Consider the following 16,293-nt stretch of genomic DNA (forward strand, 5'->3'; position numbering starts at 1 on the left):
TGAGGTTGCAGGGATGTTCTTGCCACAGGTGTCCCGTGTTGCGGAACAGGTTCATGTACAACTGTTTGAGCGAGGCACTGTTGTCCTGAAAGTCGCTTTTGATTTCGGTGCCATGCACTTCTTGCCCATTGAGTTTCAGCTTGAGACTGGTCACGTTGTTGTGCTTGAAATGGTAGGGGTTCTTTTCCTTGCTGCCAGCAAAAGCATCATTGTCCACCAATCCCAACACCACTCGTTTGGGCAGTTGGCCTCCAATCAGTTGATCTTTGTGTCGCGTCCTCCTCCTGAAATGTCGTGGGCTGTGACTTGGACTCGGGTCAAAGGATATTTGGCCGTGACTCCTGGTGACATGTGTTTCACGTGTTGTTCCCGTATGGCAGGATCAATGTTGACTTGGCGCAAGTAAAACTCGGCTTTGGTCAGTTTAAATCGGCACTCGACGTCTCCAGCACTCATCAAGTAGAAATCACTCGGGCTGCGAATCAGTTCTAGTTTCATGGGGACTCCATCCACCAGGTACCGGTCTTGGAGAAACAGGTCACAGTGGAGACGCCCTGTCAGTTCCACGTCTCGGGTGGGTAGAATGGCCCTCGTCGCGCTGCGACAAGTCCTGCGTTGGCATTCTGGGCGCCAGCATTAAAGTGATCCATTTTTCCAGCTTCATCGGTGTACCATCCTGGACACTGGAGATGGGTCCCTTTGGCTGCCTTCCCATAACTCAGCAACGTTTCCAAATAGGCTCGGTAGGGATAGGTACCCATGGAAGGAGTAATTTCCAGTTGGTTGTGTCCCACTTGCACACGCACTTCACGAAAGAGGGAATGCATCATGTTGTTCACCGTGGACACGGCGAGTGCGTGATCGCCATCATGAACTGCATTCGTACCATCTGTATTCTTGATTTTGAGGCAGATGCGGAGGTAACACTGGCTCAAATCGATGTAGGCATTGACAGGGTTAGCAATGTTAAATTGGAGGGGGCCCGCGACCGAAGGGGGTGCCAGAGGGCTGTATCGAATCCACTGACCTTCTTGGACGGACGTCACCACAGGGGGCACAGAAAAGAGATCCATTTGGGCCTTGGAGCATTCACAGGCATCTCGGCGCATCATCTTGACAGCTGATCTGGACCGCAGGTCTGCACAACAGGTCTTGACCCTACGGTGTCTGGTGTTGAACTGAACTCCTTTCCCATCGGGGTGGGTCTTTATCTCTTTCTCTCAAAACAAGGGTTTACGTTTCTTGGTGGATCCCACGGGCTGTTTCCGTTTTCGTTTGCGCGCGGGTGATCCTGGTGGTGGGTGTTGTCGCAAGGTGGCAAGTAAGGCTTGTTTCCCATGATGTTTCAAACTGTCCCCCACACTTTGGTGTCCTGAACTGATATCTTGCACTAATCCCGGCAACATCTTGACGCCTGATTTGAGAGCGGATTTTCCCACCGTCTTGAGGATGGAGAGTGCTGAACGTCCCAAGTTTCCCAAGATGTTACCGAAACCTCTCCCTCGTTGATGAATGCATCCTCGGTACACGGCTAAGCTGCCTCCTCCTCGCTGTTGTCCACCCAAGCCGCTGCCGCTGCGGAGTCTGATACACTGGTGTCCTACCATGCTGAGTCTCAGTACGTACCCAGGCGACGGGGACGGTAATGAAGTGTCACGATGGTCTTCCCAGTCTGGAATGGCACGAGACTTCCTACGTCATCCGTTAAATAGATTCGAATGGCATCCGTGGTTCCCTGACGCAATCCCATGTAGCGTAGGTGCTGAGGGGTTTTGATCACGACGCTGTCTTCCATCATCTGGCGCGACACGGGGACATACATCAGTAAGGGAGCCATGGTATCCCCCACGATTTGATCTTCCACCGCATCCGGTAGACGTGCACGGTATCAAAACCAGCCAGATGGTGTGCTTCCTGTTCACCCGCGACGAGGAGGACGGTCAAACACAGCCACTTGCACAGGCTGAGCAGAGACTTGGCTTATTTCTTCTGCTTCATCCACCATGGGGAGCTGTATGAATCCCAGCATACGTACTAAAGGAGCAGGCAACACCAATCGGGTGGTGTAGGCAGACCTGTAGGCATCGTGGTCAGGTTGACTTGAGGTTCTGCAGGAGGAACCCGTGATGGCTCGGCACATGTCTTCGGGTGGGAGCATAAAAGTTGACATGCGTTTTGCCACGCATTTCAAATCGGAGGTCTTCTTTGGGGTACTTCACGGTGACGGTGAAACGACCTCGAGCATCCTGTTGGTAAACATCTTGCGTATGCTTGTCCACCAGTCGTGCACAGGTGTGTTGAAGCAGGATGTTCAGTCTCTGGACCAGTTGGCGACTGGAATACACTCCTTCTGGAATAATGACCTTTTCGCTGACGGCTCTGATGAGGCCTGGGTTCTCTTCTATCACGGTCGCATCGTGTTCTGCTGAACTGTAAGTCCGGGTCATGCGTTCCAAGTTCACATGAAGGACAAACCAGTTGAAGGGGTATGACACATTGTACCATGTCATGGGGAAATGAAGTTCACTGACGCCGACTTCCCACTCCTGACGATTCACTTGAATGGGAAAGGGTAGTTTGACTTCGTAATGATTCACTCTGTTGTCGGGATGAACATCCATGGATGCATCGCTGGGTAAGGTCACGTAAAAGTCCCGCTTGGAAAACACAGACACCAACATCTTTCTCTCTCTCTCTCTCTCTCTCTTAGGGAACCAGGCTGGATACAGAGGGGGTTGGAGATGCAGTCGAGGAAGGTGGCAACGGGGATGATGACGACGACGACGCCAACGTGGGTTGTGGGAGCAAGTACCCCAAGCCACTGGCCAACAAAGCTGTCCACAACTGTTTCTCACCGTTGTCCAATGTCAACTGAACCATGCTCATGATGACCACGCCATATATCAGAAACACTTGGGAGAAAAACACCACTTCACTTCGTGGCAAGTCCATGCCAAAGCAACACCAGCGTGGGGATGACTTGCCACCCTCCTTGCACCTTGAGATCGGTTCACTCTGCATGATGGTGGAGGCTCCACTGACGGTGGGAGACTGGAGGCCTCGCTATTTAAAGACCAGATGAGCCGCAGGGATCCATGAATCAAAGCTGGCAGGGTATCCTGACCATCTCACCAACACTTCATCCTTTTTTTTTGACGACGTCGTCGTTTCAGGACCTGATCCACTGTGTACACGTCATCCGTTTTCTGAATGGGTTGCAGTTCTTGCGGGTAAAAGGTGCCTTGCAGCACTTCTCCATGATCATCTTTCACTTGGTAGACAGGAGGAACACGCCCTTTCACCACCCGATCCACGGTGAACAGTTCGGTGGTCCAGTTGGGAAGGTACCCTTTGTCAAACGTGCCCTTGGTCTTGTTCAAACGGACACGGGTCCCGGGTAACAAGAGAGGGTACTTCTTCTTCTTCTTCTTTGTCTTGAGTTGGCGCTGCTTCTGCTTCTTCTGTCGTTCCATGTGATCCAACACCCGAATTTCATCGTAGGGAGCGTTAGGACGTACATCCACGGGGCGTTGTCCAATCGTACGATGGACACGATGATTGTAGGAATGCATCAGTTGGGGTAAGGCCTTCAGGTAGTGGCGTGTTCCCTGTTGGGTGAAATACCGCCACATACGGTTTTTCAACGTCCTTTGAAAACGTTCCACCACAGAGGCTTTGGTTTCTGGGTTTTGACTGGTGTAGAAATGAATACCCCGTTTCTTGAGGAAGGCTTGAAAAGGGGCATTGACAAATTCAGTCCCTTTGTCGGTCTGTAACTGGGATGGCACACGTCCTTTGGCTTGTTTCAGGATCCGTTGAAAGGCCTCTATCAAAGTGGCACCGGTCTTGGCTTTCATGGGCTGCACCCAAGCCATTTTGGAGAAAACATCGATGACACACAGCAAATACCGGTTGCCTTGGTTCTCTTTCTGATACGCAAGGAGATCGCTCAGATCGGCTTGCCACAATTCATCCACGCCACCCACACGGTAATGATCCCTGGGAAACGAAACGTCGGGCTGGTTTGTGTAAGGTGTACGTGTCCTGGGTTTTCAACCATTGGCGCACCTGACGTTGGGTGGGCCTTGACCCCATTTTCCTTCCTCCCTTCCTGGGTCCTGCTTTGGCTTGATGTCCTGCTTTGGCTTGATGTCCTGCTGCTTGCCACAAGGCAAGCCACCCTCCATAGCCTGCTGGGTGTTTGGGATCGTAATAGGTGTGGTGGAGCCATCGTGGTCCATGCAGGAGACAGAGACGATGATGATGATGCTTTGCTGATGTTGTTGTTGTTTCTCTTTGGACGTCTCATGATGACACTGTCGTTGACATCACCCTCTGCTCCCTTTTATTAAAAGTGAATCCACTGACGCACCCGGTTGAGAGGGGAGGAGGAGGGGTCTCACAGCTTTTTCTTCTTCTGGGGTTCCAGAGGAAGGTTGGATGCGGGTGGGGTCAAAACAAGTCAACGGGTGGAGGGTGTGGACGCTTCTAGGGGGGTGTCAGGAGGCTGGGTGGATGACCCTTTGGTTTTCATCATCCAGGACCAACGTAGAGGTTACCAATCAGTTCATGGGGTACGTTACTGGAAGCGAGATACTGACCCAGAATATTCCAACCCCGTGGAGGGCCTAATTTGGTACGTTGTCGAACAAGATCATTGATGAGATCCACCATGTGCGTCCCAGGCATGGGTTCCCCTTCCACCACGAATTGACCCGTCTCATTCCAACCCAAGTCGGGATGAGCACGAATACGGGCCATCAACTGCCTGGCCTTGGTCTGTAGCGTTTTGGGAACCGTTTGCACGACTTCATTCAGAATGGCTTCGACATCATCGGGTTCTGAAACAAAAAAGAACAAACAAACCATGAGCCACTGCTCTACGACCGGCTTCGCGGACTCCTTCTTAGGAAGGCGACCTCTACAGGACATGCAGATACACGACTCAGTAAGTTAACCGTACTTACGGTGAGGAGATCCAGCCCTGGGGTGTGGAGTGCCGTCCCTGGGGTGCCCGTCCTGGGAGTGTCCGTCCTAAAGGGGTGCCGTGGCTTTTAAAGGTTTGACCGCGGCTTGATCTTGAAACGCCAAGGTGTGTTGCAACAAGGTGTTATACTGCTGCTCTCGGTCCCTAAAAGGAACCGTGTCATCACGGACGAGGGTATCCATATCGTGAAGCGTGTGCACACGTTTCTGTTCCAACAGGTTGGACTTGAGCAAATGCCGTTGACGTTTTTCTTCTTGCAGACTTTGCCATACCTCTTCTGGGACCATCACCATCTTCCGTGCATGCTTCATCTTGGTGGTAGGACGGTGCAGATGCAACTAACGCCAATCTAGGATGTGTCCTCTATTTATGATCTTCCTTGAGGATCTTCCTTGAGGATCTTCCTTGAGGATCTTCCTTGAGGATCATCTACCCAACAGGCCAGACACCAAGGGACCCACCACCGATGCCAAGGCAGACAAGAGACCTAATCCCCTTCCTTTCTGCTGTAAAAGTTGACGTTTCTTGGACACAGACACCTTCTTTTTCATCAACGTATGCATCAGTGACCCATGCTTTTGTAAACGTTGACGTTGCTGTGCTGTCATAGGAATGTTGCCTCCATACAAATTCACCACGCATTCACAGATGGCTTGAATCAGTTCCGATGGGGCCTGTTTCAAAATAGCCTGTCGCATGGCTGGTGTCGCAGAAGGACTACACACATGACAGAGCGCTTCTTTGTGACGTTTTAAACGTGCCGACATGATGATGATGGTGTCGTCCCTGCAGCTGCTACCGTTGAACTGACCTGGATGGGGGGTGGGAGGCCTCTATTTATGGTAATGTCGCTGGAGGGAGTGGGGGTAATGCCGCTGTGGTCTTCTTCTTCTTCTTTTGACTTCGTAACACCATCCGGGTCAAGGCTGCACCTGGGGCTGAGGGGGAAGTGACCCTTTCTTCTTCTTCTTCTTCTTGTTCTTCTTGTCGGGTGGGTGACTTGCGACGTCCCTGGGGTTGCTTAGGGGCACGGGCGGCGGGGCGAGGTGCTGAGGGCTTCTGCTGTTTTTCCTGTAGGTAGGACTGCCAGTTCAGCAAGATACGGGTCAACACACCAGCCAACGTACCACTTCCACTGCGTTTCATCAGGTAACTCAGGCGTTCATCCAAAGGTAGTCGTGGATTCGCAATCTTGGTCAGCATGTCTTGGTGTCTCAACAGCCAGGTCTTGTGCTGCGTCTTCAAAGGAACACGTCCTGCTCGCAGATTTCTCACGGCAATGACAAACCATTGCAACAGCCGATGACGCCTTTGACAGCCACGCCTCTCGCCGAAGGCAGCCTTTTCTTCACGATGATGGGTTTGACTTTTCTGCGGGCGGGCATGCTTCTGTGGCTTCCTTTGCGTAAGTGCCGGGCTGGGGCGTTTAGCACCCGTGCGTTTCTTGCTGGTGCCTTTGGTGCTGGTGGTACTGTACTGGGTCAAGGGTTGAAAGGGTTGAATCATGGTGGGAGACGATGGCCTGAATGAAGGGGGAGAGGCCGGAAAAGAAGAAGGGGTAGAGAAGGCAGCAGGAGAGGCACGATACATACTGACAGGGACAAACATGTTCATGGTGGGTGCTGTGGGGTACAACTGCTTTAAGGAACGCCTTTGTTTGGAGGAGGAGGAAGCAAAGGGAGGAGGAGGAGCACTTAGACTTTCGTACAACCGTTGCACAGACCCCGACCGATGTTGTTCGGTGGGATCACGACCCAAGGTGGTCAGGAGTGACCGGGATGAAAATGGTTTTCATCGTTAAACATGGGAATGTCGGCAAAAGTCTCAGGCTCCTCCTCTGGAGCCGTCACTGAAGCCATCACCAGATCCGTCTCTGGAGCCGTCACTGAAGTCGTCTCTGGAGCCCTCTCTGGAGTTGTCTGCTCTGCTTCCATGGTGACAGCCATCGGGAGTAGATCATACAAGTCTTGAAGATCTGGAGGTAACTCTGCCTGGGGGATCTCTTGGGGGCTAGCAGGACTGATCCCTTGACCCTTCTCGCTCTCCCACAAGTCAGTCATCTCCAACTGTTTCTTTGGAGTCTGGGGTGCTTTGAGACTCTTAGGCTTTGGGGGTGCCTTCTTGGTGAGTGTCTTGGGAGGGGACGTCTTCTTGGTGACTGTCTTGGTGGGGGGCTCCTTGTTTGACTTCTTCTTTTGTTTCTTTGGAGAAGCCGGGGTCAGGGTCCCCTGGGGAGGTGACGTCATCTTGGTGGGTGCCTTGGGAAGGGGTGGGGTGGAGACCTTCTTCTTCTTCTTCTTTGGAGAAGTCTTGGCAGGCGTGGTCTTGGGAGGTATTCTTTTTCGAGGCACAGGCTTGGGCGTCATGTCGGTGACCTCTGGATCATTGGAGAACAAAGGTAGAGTGCAGGTGGCATATCGAAGACTATAGCTGGGTGGGTGAGGCCAGAGTTTCACCTGGAGTTTGGCCAGCAGCTTGCTGTACAGTACACCATGGTCATAGCCCATAGGACGCCCATTCCTCAACTTGAACACGATGTGGAACAGCTTGTTGAGGAAGGTCTCCCCTGCATTTTCCTTGGCATGTGCATCGTTGATACCGATGAGGATCAAGCGAGGACACGATCTGTTGGCGCTGTCGGAGAGGATACGCAAGTGGTCTTGGTGATACGCCATCCAGTAATAGTCTTCCTCAGTCAACTCACAGAAGCGACCCATCATGCCATACAGTGTTTCTCTTTTCGGATGAATATCTGCCAGCTTGCGGATGATCGACGGCAACTTTTGTTCCATCACACGCAACCGGTCCTGGAGATCCATGTAGTTGGTCTTGTATAACTGGCTTTGAGTCATCATGGTGTTGTGGAGATGGGCCATGTCAGAAGCGAGGTCCTTTGCCTGCGAAGCCAAGTTGACGAAGGAAGAAGGGAGGTTGCCTGGAGATGCCATCTTCAACGACTGAGCTGATGCAACTGATGACCCGCTCAATCGATCCTGCGTTTTTATAGGCAACACCAGCAGCGCGAGCTATGACGTCACTTCAAATGACGTCACTTCAAATGACGTCACGATCGTGTTGTTTCTGGATGGCCTCTTGCACGGCTTTTCTGAACTGTTCTATAAAGTGTCTCTCTTCGAGATAGGTGGCAAGCACAAAGAGCAGCGTGAACAGCATGATGACGAATCACGATGGGGTCAGAGTCTTTTTATAGAGATACACAGGATGACGTCACGTGGCTCGTGCATGGATGACGTCACGTGGCGCGTGCATGGATGACGTCACGTGGCTCGTGCATGGATGACGTCATTGGAGTTGGTCCATGGATAGCGTCACTCACAACAACAACAGCGTGTCACGAAGATGCATGAGCGCTTTTCCCAACATGTTTTTCCCCGACCATGTCCAGGGTTTGTCAATATTCGGATGAGATACACCCATTCCTATTCCCCATCTTTGATCGTAGGGGCTAGCTTCAGCTAACGACTTTGGGTAGGATTGAATCAATCTCTGTTTCAAGTCCTTGTTCTGGGAAAATGTAGCCGTGATCGCCTTGGTCATCACCTCAAGACTGACTGTTTGAGTAAAGCCTTTCACACATCGCCCCAGACGTTTTTGCTTTGCTGGAACAGCCTCGTGCAGAATACACGTCGCGACTGTCCAAATCTCCAAAGTACATGGCTTTAGAGTACATGTAACACTGTTCAACACAATTAAATGTAACACCATCCAAGGTAAACACTGCTGGATGAAAGTTGCTGAACGGTGACTGGATTCCATAGAAGAATAACCAGTGGAGTGTCACTTGTGACTGTGCCTTGTCCGTGGGAGTCTTGAGACCCAGCAAGGCCATGGCTTCTGTTCTCCACATTCCTCCAAAGCTTTGCAGAAGAGGGAGTAAGCTTGGGGTCCACGTCGGGAAGCATGTCTAACAATTCTCTGACACGGTCAAAGGAGGTCCGAGGTTTTCGATAATCTCTGCCTTCATGAGGATGGTCAGGACTTTAAACGTCATCAGTTGGTCGACCACGGCTTCGACCTGCTTGATAGCTGAACCACGAGACCACAAAGATTCTCCCTAAGCCTATCGCAGTGAACGGGTTCCATCCTTCTCTTTCTTAGACAACAGAATCTGTAATGACTCTGACAGAAACGTCTCTTTATATATACACACAGGGTCGTGATGACGTCATAGGATGTGTGACGTCAAACTAGAAAGAAAAATTGAAATCGTTAGCAGAGCGTGGTTTCGATCCACGGGCCTCTGGGTTATGAGCCCAGCACGCTTCCACTGCGCCACTCTGCTCTCCCTTCTCTTCCCTTTTTGTGACAGTACCTATGCCATGGTAAACATGACCATGGCCTCCACCAGGTCTGAGTCTAAGAACAGGGTACAACAGGATTGAGGGTGACCATGGACTCCACCAGGTCTGGCCCTGAAGAGAGAGACGACATAACACAAGAGTACAATACAATTACAATTTATTGAATGATAGAACAACAAATGAACAAGGCAATCACATTTTATGGGTTAAACATCAATCGATCAGAGCATGTCTACATCAAAGTCCATGGGAGGGATGGGTTCACTCTTTATAGCCATAGGGGAGAGTTTCCCTGGGGACGCCTTGGGGGTCGTACTGCACTCGGCGTTTGGTGTAGACCAAGCGATAGGTTTTGGTGGTGTCCTTGGACAGCAACACGTTGCCCTGACGAAGTCCTCCGCGAATGATGCGGTGTGGGTACGGGACCGTGATGTTGGCTTGATCCCTCTGACAGACGAGGTTCTTCATGCTGTCAAAGTGGACATGTTGGCTCGCCCTGTGATTTAAAGTAAATCCTCGGACCTTGCTGATGCCCACACTGCCGTCAGATTGAGGATGACGTAGCTTGTAGCCATAATTCTTGGGTCCTGCCGAGACAAAGGTTTGAATGCTGTTGCCCCCTCCCAGTTCATCAGTCAGCTCCCCCAAGGTATCTCCCAGTGGCGGGTTGTAACTTCGTGGACGGTGAATGTAAATGATACTGTCCGTATCAAAATAGAGGACACGTCGATCCAACGGTTGCAAATAAGAATACAACTTGAGACGGGCTTGTGCTGTCACCCAGGCTGCAATGGCCACATTGTGGGCTGGATGAGGGTCGTGAAAGTCTGCCTGAGGTTCATGAGTGACACAGATGAGGTCTTCATTGATGATGTTAATGTCTTTCACCACACAGCGCTCATCCCGGAGGAGGGCAAAAGTACCTCTCAGGGGAACTGATATATTCCGTCTTGGCAAACCCAACGCTGCTGACCAAACTTGCCCCAGTGATTGTTCAGGCAGGCCTTGGCTAAGGCACGTAGTCCTGGGTTTTGTGAATGCGAGCAGGATCCAAGGTGACTCCCTCTTTCTGCTGTATCTCGTGGATGTAGGCGTCTTGGGTCTGGACAACCTTCGGGGTAGCCACTGGCCTCTTGCTTGATCTTGAAGAAATTGTTGACATACTTGGCAAACAGTCCTCCCTCTTGGGTGTCAGGGTCGTAGGTGGCAAGCGTGTCAAAGTGCCAAGCCTCAAAGATGTGAAGCACTTGATAGCCACACTTTTCAACAGCAAACTGAAGCTCTTTGCTGACGTAGGTACCGATCCATGCCCGGTCTTCATCCCCGTGGGGCAGGGGAGCATCCAACTGCTCTTCAGCACACGTACGGCACAGTGGAAAGAGCAGTTTGCCTTGACACTTGTAAGGAAGAACAGGATGATAGAGGTCGGTGGGTGGCAAGACTCGGCACTGGATCAGGCCGTGGAGCTCAAACAAGTCAGACACGGGAGGATGATCTTTGATCTCGGGGTGTCCCACGGGAAAAGTACCATACTTGCAGATGTAAGGGTACAGCGAGCAAACGTCCACATATTTGATTTCTTCATCTTCTTTGGCTTCGTAGTACAGTTTGGTGGCGTTGGTACGACCTCCAAAGAAAGCATCTCTAGGATTCAACGGGTCAGGCATGTAGGCATGGGGTCCTTGCAGGGTAGTCAGGAAGGCTCTCAGATCACCGTTGTCTTTCTGTTGTTTCAGAAAATCACATTCCCAGAGGGTCACCACTTGGTCGATGTCGGGATGTTGGCGTAACACACCCAGTCGGTACATGGTATGATGGTATCGTTCCCAAGGGGGTGGTACCCAAGCTAGCATGGCGTTCACATCGACTCGTCTTGTAACAGCGAGTACAGCCATGCCAGAAACAGCCCAAGTATTCGTACACGGTGCGTGTCTTGGCGTCGTAGCCATCTGCCATGTAACGACTTCCGTCAGCACAGTCAAAGCCTACTTCTCCACCATTCCGAGCATGTTGGATGTGGACCCCAGGGTGTTGATGCATGACCCAGTTGAGCCAGTGGAGACACTGAAGCGAGTAGCGACGCTGGGGACGATAACCTTGAGTAGGTAGGATGGCGATGGTGCGGGGTTCCAAAAACTGTTTTCGGGAAGGTGAGCATGCAAGCCATGGGTAGAGTCACTGCTTCATAGAAAGGGTCCACGTTGTTCTGTTGAATGAATATGTTGCAGAATGCAGCACAGCCTCGACGCAAAATGTCCACATCACTCTGACAGTAAGTCAACAATTCTTCATCCAGATCAAAGACAGTCCCTTCAGCCACCCGTGCATCGTACCAGGCCAAGAAAGCTTTGCGTTCGGCAGAAAACATGCTGTCAGGATCGTAAGTAGACACGGGAGGATATGGGCCCACATAGCCTTGGTGAGCTTCGGTGTTGAAGAAGTGAGGGAAGTAGCCTTTCTTGAGTTCCGTCAATGCAAACGTTTTTGGAAACTGCTTCAGAGCCATCGTGAGGAAGTTGAGGGAATCCTTGAAAACAAGACGTCCCACGGTCATCTGCAAGATGTGATTCCCACGTAGTGTGACCTGGGGTGCTTTCACGAGATGTTGATGGAAGTACTGTTGGAGCAAGTGTCCATCATACCCACGGTAGTTGTGTGCAATGACCAACACGTCGTCATCATCAATGGTAGGGGAAATGTCATCTTCGTCGTCTTGTTCTTTGTCGTTGTTGTCTTGTTGTTCTACATCATCATCATCATCGGGTTCTGGTGATGTCAGTTTGGGTTGTTTCGAGGCACGGCCTGACGGCTGCTGTTGGGATGCCTTGCGTTTCTTCTTCTGCTTCTCTTTCTTTTCCGCCAGGGACATCAGCCAGTCGCCCATGTCCTTCAAGGTCGTCGATCCCCGAAACACTTTGATACGGCTAGGCCCTTCTCCTTCCTTACGCCAGGGACACTTGTCGCACAACTGATTTGAAGCCTCGGAAATACATTTTCCACATCCCAGATGCACCACACACAAGTTGGGAACATGAGTCCCTGATCTTGAGTACATTCAAAGTCATAGAAGATGAACTGACGCTGTTGCCGTTCTTTGTCTTCATCCATTTTTTCACCGTCTTCATTTTGTTTCGGTGGTTCGATGACGGACATGTAGCACTGGTGGTTGGGTTTCAAGGGTTCTTTGCAGATCTTGCAGTCACGATTCGTGCCACACTGGTGGTTGACCATGCCCTGGATTTTTCTCACGTTGACTTTGGCATAGCAACGATGACAGGTGTGGATGGTGGAGCAGGTGCTGGGATGCTTGGCGGAGGCCGTCCGATGGCGTTCAAAGCAAGTAGGGTTTCGGAACCATCCGCCACATTGGAGACAGGAGAGTCCTTCACTGACCACGTCACCACAGTATCCAAGACATTGACACCAGTAGCAACGAAATTCTCGGGTGCAGCGATGATCTTCAGCGTGGTCGTGGCCTTGGTCACACGTTTCACAATAGTAACTATACCCTGTAAAAGCAGGCATGGAGGTAATGACATCGTAATGGTGATGGTGATGATAGAGGTGAAGGATCTTGGTGGGTTGAGCCACTTCACTCTTGTACAGGAGTCGATTCAACACCTCTTGGGAGTAGACTTTGAGCTGATAGTAAGGCGCCAAACGTTGACTGAACAACTCCCACGTGGCACGCCCTGTACAAGGACCTTCGGGGATCTTGAGTTGACGAAATAAACCCTTGGCAGCCTTCAACTGCGCTGGTCTACGATGGTCACACAGGTGTTTCCATTCCGTCTTCCATTTTTTGGTCACATGATCAGGTTGGTGTTTGTGGTGACTGGCCACGACCAGGGCACGGGCAAAGCAGAGCTGATCCTCATTCTTGATTTGGACGATGCATTGTTTCTTTTCCAGGAAAGCGTTTAAGCCAACGAGGTGTGTTGGCCGACCGTGTCCCTCACCGATACGATCAGAATCCTCTACATGCAGTAAGAAAATGTCCATGGTGTCATCGATATGTAAGTCGTGGTTGCTTTGTTGTACTTTTTCCACTTCGGCCATGATGTGTTCCCCCTGGAGGTCACCCATCCGCCGAAACGTGATTCGGATGTCTGTATCCAGGGCGGGGTGTTCCAGGGCCAATCCCACGTGATCACCATCCTGGCCACCCACATCGTCTCTCAGATCTGCTAACACGGCATCAAACTGTTCTCTGAGAACGACGGGAAGGTCTTCAGGCTGTTGACGCTGCAGCCAAACAGGGTTGAACTTCAGGTGGTAGCGCTGGGTACCAGTCCGGAATTTCTTGGTTGTTTTTTGAGTCGTCCGCTCCAACTCGTAGGGCACAGGCTCCTCTTCAAGTTCATCTTCGTTCATTCGTGGTGACTGCATGATGAGAACTGGTAAGACCCACGCTGAGCCTGGTTTATATACATCACGTCACCCTATGACGTCACAATAGGTCGTGCCAGTGCGCACCATGAGCTCATATGTTATTTATAGGAATGATGTCATACCCCATGACGTCACACCTAGTCCTGTTGGAGTCAGGATGAGAGTGGTGCGAACCGGATGCAACCAGTTCACGCGAACCAGATGCGTCAAAGTGACGTCATCAACCCCAGCTATATAAATTCGAGGTTTTCCAGCTCTCCTCATCAGTTGCTCACTGAAACTGGAAGCATGCAGTCGTCTCCCGCCTCCGCCTCCGCCTCCGCCTCCTTCCGTTGCCGCCTGTGCGAAACAGATGACCACAGTTATCTACACTGTCCCAAGGTGACCTGTACCGAGTGTGGTGCTCAAGGTCATCGCCATTACGTATGTCCCAAGAAGACCAAGGACAACAACAAGCACGATAACAACACCTGCTACAACTGTGGAAAAAACGAAGGTCATCTCAGTTACGCCTGTCCACATCCCTGTCGCCACTGTGGTCAAGAGGACCATAAAAGTATGAACTGCTCTAACAAGGGCCAGAAACGTCCGGCATCCACCTACCAGCCAAGTGAACCGCCAAAGAAAGTGAGTAAACGTGAAAGCCAACATTTACTGGCTCTACTCCATGACAAGGTTCTCCTCGTTCAAGATCGCATAGACACCATGTACTCTCTACTTCAACGCATCTTGGAGTTTGTCGAACCCATGGACGATTCCAGCAGCACTGCCTCCAGTGCACCACCATCACCACAATAGATACCACGGTGATCTCTCACCCACCCATACTAACGGCCCTTTTCAGGGCCACCCACCTGGCTCGAAAGAATGCTCCATCCAATGTTTTTAACCACACACACACACACACACTTGTCTAGCCACGCCATCGTGTCCGCCTCACCCCTCTCTCCCTCCTTCCCTCTCCTTCCCTCTCCTTTCCTCCCTTCCTTCCCTCTCCGTCCCGTCCCGTCCCGTCCGCCGCTCGTCCGTTCCGCCATCTTGAAACGCGTCTACGCTCGCGAGATCCCGCGAGAGTCCACGAGATCCCGCGAGATCTCACGCGATCCCACCGGATGGGACGCCATCTTGAAACGCGTCCGCCATCTTGGCCCGGAGGTGACGTCATCGTCATGCGCGCGCAACCACCGGAACCGGACGTGACGTCATCGCCATGCGTGCGCACACACCGGAACCGGAAGCACCGGAACCGGAACCCGAGTGATCTCCCCTGATGGCGGCACATCCGGTCACCGTGGGTCGCCATCTTGATCCAAGATGGCGGCGCCCATGGGGACCGGATGTGCCGCCATTTTGAAAACGACGCCAGGGTAACGTTGTTCACTACTCACCACCCACAAAGTACACAGTGGGTCTCACACCCCCCATACACTACACAGTCGCACACCACCCACACAGTACAGAATGGGTCTCACACACCCCATACACTACACAGTCTCACACCACCCACACAGTAGACAATGGGTCTCCCACAGTACACACAGTCTCACACTACCCACACAGTATACAGTGGGTCTCACACCCCCTATACAGTACACAGTCTCACACCACCCACACAGTACAGTCTCAGACACCACACACAGTACACAGTGGGAATCACACACCCCATACAGTACAGTCTCACACCATCCACGCAGTAGACAATGGGTCTCACGTACCCTATACAATACACAATCTCACGACACCCACACAGTAGTCACACACTACCCAGACAGTACACAGTGGGTCTCACACACCCCATACAGTGCACAGTCTCACACCACCCACACAGTACAGTCTCACACCCCCCACACAGTAAACAGTGGGTCTCACACCACCCACATAGTACACAGTTTCACACCACCCATACAGTACACAGTGTCACACCACCCACACAGTACACTGTCTCACACCACCAATACAGTACACAGTCAGTTTCCCACAACCCACATAACACACAGTGCCACACAGTACACAGTGGATGTCACAGAACCCACACAGTACACAGTGGGTCTCACACAAGCCACGGAGTACACACTAGATCTCAAACAACCAACACAGTGGTTGGTCAAATATACACCACACAGTATTTAGTAAGTCTGACACAACCCACAAAGTACACAGTAGGTCTCACACAACCAACACACTACACAGTGTCATACAACACACACAGTACACAGAGGGTCTCACACAACCCACACAGTACACAGTGGGTATCACACAACCCACACAGTACACAGTGGGTCTCACACATCCCACACAGTACACAGAGGTTCTCACATAACTCAAATAGTTCACAGTCTCACACAGTCCAAAGATGATGTTTCTAATCTTCCATTTTCCACACACTACACAGTAGGTCTCATAGAACTTGTGCGTGTTATGAGGAACGACAACATTGGGTTAATGACATGTTTTCTGAAGAATTGAGGCTCGCCTCGACATCCATGACCGGGGGACTAAAGTCTGGAGACGTCCTGCCGAGCGCTGTACACAGGTTAACGTCGTACAGCACGATCGTATTTAGGGTGGGTCCATAATGGCATGGGTGGTTTC

At 51.5% G+C, this 16,293-nt stretch overlaps 1 non-coding gene across 1 annotated transcript; it reads right to left on the minus strand.

Annotated features, from left to right (window-relative positions):
- Positions 1–9,218: 9,218 nt before the first annotated feature.
- Positions 9,219–9,290, minus strand: Trnam-cau. Its single transcript has one exon. It is a non-coding gene; the product is annotated as a tRNA-Met (tRNA).
- Between the last annotated feature and the right edge of the window lie 7,003 nt (positions 9,291–16,293).

This window comes from Haliotis rubra, unplaced genomic scaffold (genome assembly GCF_003918875.1).
Source record: "Haliotis rubra isolate DU_JTF1 unplaced genomic scaffold, ASM391887v1 Scf962, whole genome shotgun sequence".
NCBI classification, from domain to species: domain Eukaryota; kingdom Metazoa; phylum Mollusca; class Gastropoda; order Lepetellida; family Haliotidae; genus Haliotis; species Haliotis rubra.